This window comes from Ambystoma mexicanum, chromosome 4q, assembly GCF_040938575.1.
Source record: "Ambystoma mexicanum isolate Mex_15411 chromosome 4q, UKY_AmexF1_1, whole genome shotgun sequence".
In the NCBI taxonomy this organism is placed as follows: domain Eukaryota; kingdom Metazoa; phylum Chordata; class Amphibia; order Caudata; family Ambystomatidae; genus Ambystoma; species Ambystoma mexicanum.
This window is the reverse complement of record NC_090928.1, coordinates 418,360,471-418,370,743: the sequence shown is the minus strand read 5'-3', so window position 1 is coordinate 418,370,743 and position 10,273 is coordinate 418,360,471. Positions and strand designations below refer to the sequence as shown.

The 10,273-nt window shown below is 42.8% G+C and overlaps 1 protein-coding gene across 1 annotated transcript in view; it reads left to right on the top strand.

The window, feature by feature from the left end:
• Positions 1 to 254: 254 nt before the first annotated feature.
• Positions 255 to 10,273, top strand: part of CNST (consortin, connexin sorting protein) — an 851,678-nt gene continuing 841,659 nt past the window's right edge. The window contains exon 1 of the mRNA XM_069608001.1: positions 255 to 427. The gene's annotated coding sequence lies outside the window, so the exon portion shown is untranslated. The remainder of the gene's footprint in view (positions 428 to 10,273) is intronic.

The following is a 10,273-nucleotide window of genomic DNA, read 5'->3' as shown; positions in this document are numbered from 1 at the left end:
AATGTAAAAATCCATTACATGTGTTGTCGCATGATATTAACAGGGACGCGGATTTATGGGTGAGACGTTGACGTCATGGACAAAGTCTATTTACACTGAAAGGTAACTGACCCAGTTCCAAGATGTCCGCCTCAGCTGTCTTCAGGGGCGGGCATCTGTTTTCCTGGTAAACGGCAATCACCGCTCTGCGCCACGCCCCCTTCTAACAGCAAGATTGCGTCACATGAGGGACTGGAGGCGCCAGCACAGCTCTGGTTATCTGCAGCTGCCATGTTCCAGCGGGTGCAGTATAGGTTCCGCTGCCTACAAACCCCTTGATATCCCGAGAGAGAAGCATCCATAAAACTGTAAATCCACCTTCAGCATCGAGGTGAGGCGCGGGTCAGGCGAGGTGGACCGATCAAGAGAGGAAGCTAGTGATAGCCAGGTGAGCAAAGAGGACGGGACGGTGCAGTGGATTTAAAACCACTTTCCATCTACTGTTCTATGATTGCTGTGCCTTTCTATCCATGCTCGGGTACACTGATCCGATGTTTTCCAACACAGACCTGCTCCACCACACACTTGTACAGTATATGGTGCTGTTCCACCACCACACACATGTATTTTGCAGCTGCTCCCCCACATACTGGGCAATGATACCGCTCCACATACGTACATGCTACTCCACCAACACGCCCTGCCATATTATGGTGTCCCCACACTCTAACATGATCTACCACACACCCACTGACAACAATGTGCCCTCCCGGGCTGCCATAATGCAAACAAACCCCTCTTTGCCCTTCCTTACGTACCTTTTCGTTCTGACTGACAGGTACAGCTGATCGAATTGACATCGTTTAGCACCTTTTGCTTGACAGTTACATTATTTAAGGATATACGAAATGCTAAATGTGCAGAAAAATAGTTTATAAATCTCTCGATCAGTACAGTTATTTTCAGTCGAAACCAGGCTTAAGCAATAAGATGCTTAGACTTGTTTTTTCTTCAGAGGTAAGGGCCAGTTTTAATGGTGTCCCTATTGTCAATGTTTGTTTTTCAGTCCTTATTAGAAATCAGATTTGTAAAACCCATCCTCACTTCGTTTTCGTGTGGCTAATTACAATGAGGCGCATATCTGTATGCAAAGTACATCAAAATGTACTTGTAACCATATCCTTAAGTTCCTCACAGTGCCTAGCTGCCTCTGGGCTTTGTGCGCTTTATAAATGAATACATAAATAAATGGGAAAAATGGCTCTTAACCCACCCCTTACCGATCTGCAACCTCCCCACTGGTTCAGAGATCACCTTGGTGTGATGCACTGGAAAAAGGGTAGTTCAGGAAGGTAAGGTGGTTACCAGGGTAAACCAAAATTCCTATGATATGATTGGTTATTTATAATGCGCATAATACCCAGAGGTTTCTAAGCGCGGACCCGGGGATCGAATCTGTTTAGCTCTGTTTCCTTTTGCTTCCAAGGCGAGCACGTTGCCCCTGAGCGATCCTCCCGAGATGGGAAGAAATACTTGGTTACAATATGTTCAAGTTGACACAAGGATAGACAGATTGCTATAATGTACGAGAGAACAGTGCGCTGTGGCAAATTGATGGAATTCTTCCCTTTTCCCCCCAAGGGGCTGCCCCAGTGAGGCTAAGGGGGGGTAAGCCTGCTCTGCAACACCCTCCCTGGGGGTCGAGGAAAGTGGGACCTCAGAGATCAAGAGAGAGAGAGAGAGACTCCCTGTTGGGGACAAGGACTCCCATTCCCGTATGGAGCTCCCCTATAATAACTCAGAAGTTTATCACTCTCATGAAGATAACCTGAATCTATATGGTCAAGAAGTTGAGGATGTCCCTTTTTAAATGGGTCTCCAATGGAGTGTACCGAGGAGGCTGAAAAGGGATTAGGAATCAAAGACAGGCCCACAACCCAAGAGAGAACCGAAGGATGAGAGAAGCAATGGGAATACCCCGTGCATAGTGGAATGGAAGAAGGCAGGACTGTTGCCAAAATCAGAGCCCGCATAAACCAGATCAGCTCTGACGCAGAGCAGAAATGCTGGGAGGCCGGCGTGTGAAACCAGAGGACATTTTGACCCAGTGGAATAGAGGTCTGTGATGGCGTGACTCTGAAGGCGACTTGGGCAAATCGCTCACGAAACTACGCTGATCGCACCGGCACGAGTAAGCAACTCCAGACTCTAGTCATGGCATCAGTGACCTCAACCGAGAGAGCGATAAGGACATAGAGTCCAAAGTGTAGCATGTACTGATGACGTTACCCCTGAAGAGTTAAGGTAATACGGGGAATGGAAATATATAAACATCTGCAGAGACTCATTATAAGTTAAATGAAACTCGTCCCAGTATTAATGAGAAAAGAATTGGAGACAATTTGTTGAACCAGAGTTGTATGGAGGAGATAACGAGAAATAAGCAAAGCACAGAGTGGGAGAGAAACAAAATTGAAAGTTTGTCATCCAGGGAAAATTAGAAAGTCACCACATATCCAGGGGATAAAAAGGGACTATACCAGAGAAATAAGTTTGGGGAGTATCAATCTGCGAGTGCTGGAAGAGGAGACTTGTTAATGAAACAGTACGCTGGGAGTCGGTGAATTGTAATTGGAAGCTAAGCAACCAAGACCTCCTTGAGGAGAGTGATATAATAGAGGGTTTGAAACCCAGCAGGAGAGAAAGAAGGAACCTAAGCAAAACTAAAATAATCCCCAAAGAAAAGACAAGGGGAAGCTATCAGCCCCCCTAGAAGAATTACAGAACTTGATCTAGCGGATCACCAAAGATTATCTGCGCGTAGCTTATTGAGTGGACTGTAATAATCGAGAGAATCCCTCTGACAACAATCAGGAGAAGGGAGTCATTCTCCTAGCCTTAGTTATACTAGTGGTTGGGTCAGATAAGTTAGATTTGGGCAGCAGACAGACTTGTTTTTGTCCATTAACATGGACTGATGAGCATCGTAGTTAGAAAATAGGCAGGGAACACCACATAATTAAAGGGACATATGGGTTTTATTTTCTGTTAAGTAAACGATTAGTCAAAATGTCTATACAGCATCCATTGCCCCATGTCCCTCTTCCTCGTCACAGTACTTGTGAGTAATCCGACTCTTTGACAGGAACCCTATTATGCTTTTTGTAACCTTTTGTTTGTTTTTTACCAGTTGCTAGTTTCCTCACTTGTGACAGGAGATCTAGGTATGCTGATAGGCAGAATGTGCTACGATAATCCTATTGCTGCTGGGCATCTGAGGAGAAATGTTTGCTGTTCCTGGTTGAGGAACTGGTTTTGTTGGGCAGCTGGTTGTCTGCTTCCAGGTTGAGATGGTACCCGGGCCTGCCTGCTGGGTGAAGAGATAGTATTGCCATTAATTTTACCATTGAAACCGGCAGAGGGTAACAACATGTAAAATCTTGCTGTAAAGCGAAGCTGAAGTTAAGCATCGCCTTCCCTAAGTGGAAATGAGGAGGATCGAGTGCAGTGGGCCGTGGCAATACTGAGGTCTATTTTGCTGCTTTAATGTTAAAGAGACTTCGTGAGATATCATGCTTCTTTAATTGTGGTTCCTCCATGGATGTATGGCAGCATGGAGTATTGATTGCAGGCGGTAAATGAAAAGCGCACTGTAATGCATGCGAAAATATTGCAAGTGGAATGGGACACAGTAACCCGTATGGCAGTGGCCATTTTGCTTTGGGGAAAAGGGTGCAGGCAAGAAAGCATGTGCTACGGGTGTGTGTGTTTGAACCAACCTTTGCTAAAGACCTACACTAGGTGGACCTTTACCCAGGCTTTAGGTTGGGATCTTTTGTTTGATAGAGTACATTCTGCATCTTATAAAGAAAAGCAATAATGCTCATGCCCCTGGCCTGGGCGGGTTGTTAACTCGATCCTTAAAAAATGTGCGGAGCTTTGGACTGACTTTCTATATACTACATTCAAGCACGTGGTGAAAGATAAGGGTGCCAAAGTAAGACTCTGACACATTGTTGTCCTTCTGTTTTGCATAAACCTTTATCAAAAATGGAAAAATAAAACCCTATCTTGCCCTAGCTCTAAAAGGGGTTTCCACACCTCAACCAAAATGACTAATGCTACAGTCGGGATGTCCAAAAGCAAGAGGCCAGTCCTATCTCAGATTCCTAGCTTTGTCCCTCACACCCTATGTTAAACTAAATAAAAAGGATATTCTTAGTCCTGAGGAGTGTCTCCCTTCCCCTGGATAAAAAGGCAGTTCTTAGTTTGCAAGTTTTCTCAAGTGTTGGGGGGGCATGTCTCCCTTCCTCAGCTTTCTTCAGACTGCTGGTACAGTTCATCAACTGCTAGGGGGATGTCTACCTTCCTTATGTTTTTAACACAGTTCAACAATTTGTGGGGAAATGGCTCCCTTCCGCAACCAGCCCTTCCCAGGCTTCTTCTGTCTCTGGTGTCCCAGACCCTGGTTGGCAGACCAGGTTTCCTTTTCTATCGGGTCTCTTAGTCCCAAACACAAACCTGGTTTACTCGCCTGCCAAGTACTGCATTTGTATGTCTTATTCTTTGGCACTCCTCTAAAATGGTTCTCATCTTTCTCTCGAATCATACTCTTAACTGTCTCGGTACCCCCTTTCCTGTCTTCTCCTGTTGCTTTGGACTCGTGGAGTTCTGCAGAGATCGGCTCTTTCGCCTCTTTTGTTCAATTTATATATGTTGGCTCTAGCAAAATTGATCGACCGTCACAGCATCGATTTCTTTTCATATGCTGATGACACCCACATTTTGTTTCGTTTTAACGCCTCCTCATAAGCTTAAGAATTGTTTTCTGGCAGTTTCTGAATGGATGTCAACCAACTGGCTTAAGCTTAATGGCGACAAGACCGAGGTATTATGGGTTGGCTCTTCCTGTGCCATGAAACCTATTACGACATTCAAAAGTCTGGGCATAGAAATCATGTCCTCTGGAATCTAGATCTGCCCAAGTTTCGACTATCTGTCAAACCGGGTTTGCCAAACTTAAAAACATTGAAAAAGGTTCTCCTCTTTCTCCCACTTGAATCAAGATTCAAAATTGTCATATCCTACATTATGGGGTCTATTGACTACTGAAAATGGGATCTATCTTGGCCAGCCCGAATATCTGATTGAGCGTCTACAGACTCTACAGAATTCAGCAGCTCGTCTGGCCTCGATGGCGCCTAAACTGGCTCATTCTCAGGCGCTCCTGTGTCAACTTCATTGGCTTCCTGAACGCAGCCGCATTAAATTTAAGGTTCTATGCCTTGTTTATCGAGCAACTCGCAAAGGGGGCGGAATTTCTACAATCCAAATTGATTCCTTATCAACCCTGTAGAGCTCTTTGGTCGGCTAACCTTCTCTGCTCTGTATTCCACGAGTTTGTTGAGCCCGGACTGGGGCACGCTCTTTCTTCGCTTGCATCGACCTTATGGAATGCCCTTCTGGTGGAGATCAGATCTGTCCCGCAATTTCTCTCTTTCCGCAAGCAGTTGAACACTTTTTTGTCCCGAGTACTATGTATAGGCTCTATCCTCTTGCTTCTCCCTCAGCGCCTTGATGCCCTCACCGGTCTTGCCTGTGCTTTATCAAATTTCCTTACATTACTTTACATTTTCTCAGTTTTCTTCACAATCTCGTGACAACCCTGGGTTGCCTTCCCTCCAAGTACTGTCTCGAAGAAGATTAGGTGTTCTTGTTACTAGATATGACCTTCTCTTGTAAATGTCCCAGACACTATTCCCCTCATAACAGTGTAAACGGTGTAGTGATAATGTTTCTCTTAGTGTCCCATATGGGGTTTCCTCTTTACCCCACTTTCATACACTGTTGGTTGTAGGGTTTCCTGTACCCCCAACCATAGGTCCAGCTACCCAAATGCATCTAGGGCCTTGGCTGCAGCCCTGCCATCAGTTGCAGGCTTCCCTGTGCCTTTCTCTGCCTTGCTGGCACTCTGGTGCTCTTCTTGGCTTGCTGCAGGGGCTCTGCAACCTCTGACCCTGTTCGGTGTGTCTCTCCCAGCTGACCTGGGATGTGCATTTGGTTTAGAATTGTTTCCTTATGTATTAGTCACGGGGTATGGGCATATACAGAATTTGTTATTTATTAGCTAGATGGGGTCAGCAGTACAGGAGTAGGACTGCATTTATTAATTGGATTGACCTAGAGCTTCAGCTTCCGTGTATGTGCAAAATACCTCACTGTCACCTACCCATAACATATGGGATTTGTTCTCTGACATTCTGCTGACAAATATGCATAAATGTGTATGCTTGCAATTTGGCTTTAACGTGGAATGTTAGGTCTGGGGTATAGTTTACAAATGTGAATTTATGGCTTTTGATTAATTTTACAGCTATACCATTGTTGTATCTGTATAATTAAAAACAGATCAAATATATGTTTTATGGTCTATGTTGTAGGACTGATGGCCTACTAAATACATTTATTTTGTATATATAATGGTGTGCAGTCTTTTAGACTAAATTTGAAGTCTATCTACTGTGGCCAGGCCGTAGCGAGGGCCAGGCCTTCGAATCATCCATGTAAGTGGTTCATTTAGCGGGCTCCCCTGTGTGTGTTAATCTCCTAGCTGGACTTCGTGGCCCTGTAGTGCTGCGCTGCTTTTCCCCAGCCAGCCCCTTGGTTCTCTCAGCGTGTCCGGTGGAGATCGCCACTTCAGCCTCTTCACGCCTGGGTCTGCTCCTGCTGCTTTCCTCGCCGAGCATTGGTCCTTCTCGCATTTCCTCTCCACGACATTCGGGTGTGTTTTGTCGTCGGTTTTCATATCTGTATTCAGTAAAGCGTGTAGTTGAAGACTAGACCATTCATGCAAGTTCATCTGCGTGATCCCTGTTGTTTCTTGGCTTGGATCTTCATGATGGCCACCTCTATTCTTTCTCGTGTCAGTCTGCCTTTTCTACTTCTGCAATCTTAAAGAAGTACATGGTATAGTAGAGTAGGGGTGAAGGAAAGGTGATGGTGTTGGATGGATACTGAATTCTCCTACAATAGTTATCACTGGTCCCTTAGGGAGCTACCCCTTCCATGAGATCCACCCGTTGTAGCAGCCTCACCTCCCTGGCCTCATGGGAAGGGGCTCCTCCTACAGAAGCAGTGACGACATCCTGAGATTTGTCACAGTATCTGCCTCCTGGAAATCAGCAATTATGGTTCCAATACTTATAAAGGGAGATCGGGCTAATCCTAAAATCCAACTATCGGCTGATTGCGCTACTTATTGCGCATGGAATTATTTGCCTCCTTAGTTCTTTCTCAACTGAATGATTGATTGGTCTAGAAAGATTTCCAAATTTGATATTCACCAGGCAGGATTTGTTAAAGGCTTAGGTACAACTCTTAATGACTTTATTTTAAACCTTAAGAAAAGAGCCCTGTTAGACGGCCCAGTGGTCTTTATAGACTTCGCTCTTGCGTTTGATAGCTTCTGTGGAACAAACTGGGGTTGTCCAGCCGATTTGGTAGAAATCCTGATCGAACTTTTATAGTTCGACATCTGTGGGTCAGATTAAACCAAAACGGTAATTTATCCAAGTAATTCCAACGTTTAGAGGATTAAAACAAGGTTGTATCCTTGCTGCTCCTTTGTTTAATACTTTTTATAATCGATCGTAGTGAGACATTATGTGAGGGGAGATCCTTCACCTCTGCATATAAATGGACATCTTATTAATTGTATATTATGTTACTCGACCAAACTCGAATAGTCTTTCAGCAGCAATTTCACATGTTACAGCTTTATGCTACTCAAAACGATCTGTCTGTTAATGTAGCAGCAAAGTCCAATGTGATTGTGCTGCGGTCTGTAAACAGAATGTTGTTTGTAACTGGCACCAATGTACCTTTTTTTTTTTATAATTTATTTATTTATTTTTTTATTAGTTGAATTTAATGAACCATTAAAACAAGCAATAAGCAACATTTCAAAATCACAAGAATTAGACATATATCACCATTTGCATAGTTTTCTTACATGAAAATAATTTACATAATTACAATAAAAATAAGAATGATAAAATAAATCCCTAATACTAATATTATTTCACTTTCAGTCATCTAAGCTATCAACATGATTATCTAATATGGTTGCTAATTGTTACCATCATTCAGTTTCTCACTACTAAAAGTTTCTATTCGTAGGTTTTTCAATAAATGTACTGTTGCTATTTGAAAGGGCAAATATGAACAGTCTAAAATCAATGCCCAGCTTTGATGCCAGTCTAGGCTACCAAGAAATTTACAATGCCTAGCATAGTGTATTTGTCTACATGCCCTTAATTCACTACATTGAGTAATCAAATGTTCCAAAGTTTCTCTTTCTCCTACGTTATTACAAAAGCAACAGATGTTATCGTGTGGCAGCAATAATTTACGTTTTACCTGCACATCTTTAGTTAGCCAGATATTAAAACGCAAGCGCAATATTGCACTGCGATACATGGGAGAAGGAGCTTTAACCAGATAAACAGGCAATGATAGCAATTTTTTGGGTGGAAATCTGACATGGTCCCCATCAACATACTGTAAGCACAATTCCTGAGTCTGAATACAGTCAGCATTATATATTTTCCCTTTTGCTTGTCTGGATTCATGATCAACATCTCGATAGATATATCTGTGTTTTACTAAATATTTGATACAAGTTATTTAGCCAACCAACCATGAAATGATGCTGAGTTGTAAACATGTATTCAGATAGTGTTCTTAATGTCATTCAAATTGGAAGACAATAAGCGTTTCCTAAATATGGCACATAATCGCCAACTAAACAATGTGCGGAGTGAAACCAGACCCAGCTCATACCTGAGCCATGAACAAGGGATGCATTTGGGAAGATGAAGAATTTGTCAAATTGGAAATTGGATGTATTTGCTAGGGTTTCCAGGCCGTATATTATACATGGTAGTGCTTTTTGTCTCCAAAAAAACCATGCTGGTTTAATAGAACATTTCCCATATTTATAGATAATCAATTTCGTTTGGGATATCACTGTATCTAGTTTCTTCTCCACGCGTTCCAGTTGAGCCTTGGCATACATCTCCCCTTCAAAAATCATGCCTAAGTACATATATTGTGGTACTATTTTTAGCGGGATCTGGTTAAGATTCCACAAAAATCGTTTATGGCCTGTTTTGTTAGGGGAATATACCACAATCTGGGTTTTGTTGGTGTTTACGTTCAGAGTAATCTTGAAAAGCTGCTAAAAGATTTTGTAGGCCTAACTGAGTTTTGGCAATTAGTACAAGATCATCTGCATACATTAACATTTTTATTTGCTGGCTCTGAAATTTGGGTGAATCAGAATTTACATGCTCAAATGTTTTTCTGATATTGTGTATGAAATAGTTGAAAACTGCAGAAGCTAATAAACAAACTTGCTTTAGGCCACATGCTGTTTTAATAGGTTTGGATAGCAAGCCATCCAAGGATAATCGAACGCGTTCAGCTGTTCCAGAATGCAGTGCGTAGATGATGTCATAAAGCGTTGATGGACATTGATCTCTAATTTCTCAAATAGTATTACACGAGAAATGGAATCGAACGCAGTGTGTAAGTCGACAAAGGCAAAATACACCGCTTGTTTTGTCATCTGGCATTGGGCCTTGATTGCATTTAAACACATTTAAATTAATGTGAGTGCCCATGCCAGGGACAAATCCTGTTTGTCGAGGATCTCGAAAAGCATTACCCAATGTCCACTTGTTTTCTCGAAGAACTATTTTCGTGAAAATGTTGCCAGGTGAATCCAACAACGCAATGGGCCATTAGTTGTGGGGGAGTGATCGATCCCCTTTTTTGTAAATTGGATTGACTACTGAGGTCTTCCATGATGGGGGGACCGATCGCCTCCTCACCACCAATTGAAGTATGTTATTTAATTACGGGGCCCATTCTGTTATGTTAGTCTTCAACATGGCATTGCTGATGCCAGCTGGCCCTGCGGCTCTGGATGAACTCGCAGTTTTTATTAGGTCTTTAATCATCCTAGATTAAAAATCTAAAGACCACATTCCTGATATTGGCTGGGTGTTTTGTAATTTATCAAATCGCGTATCAGAATACAATTTATAGTTGGAGTAGTGATCAACCCATTGTTGTTCATTTACAGCACCTAGTTGTGAATTCGCTTGTAATTTCAGTGACTGATAAGTGAGTAAATGCCACATCTCGGCCGAGTTTTTTATTAGCCATGGCTCTGCCCATTTCCTCACTGTCGTGCTGATATATAATTAATTTTCTACTCTTCAGGCAATTT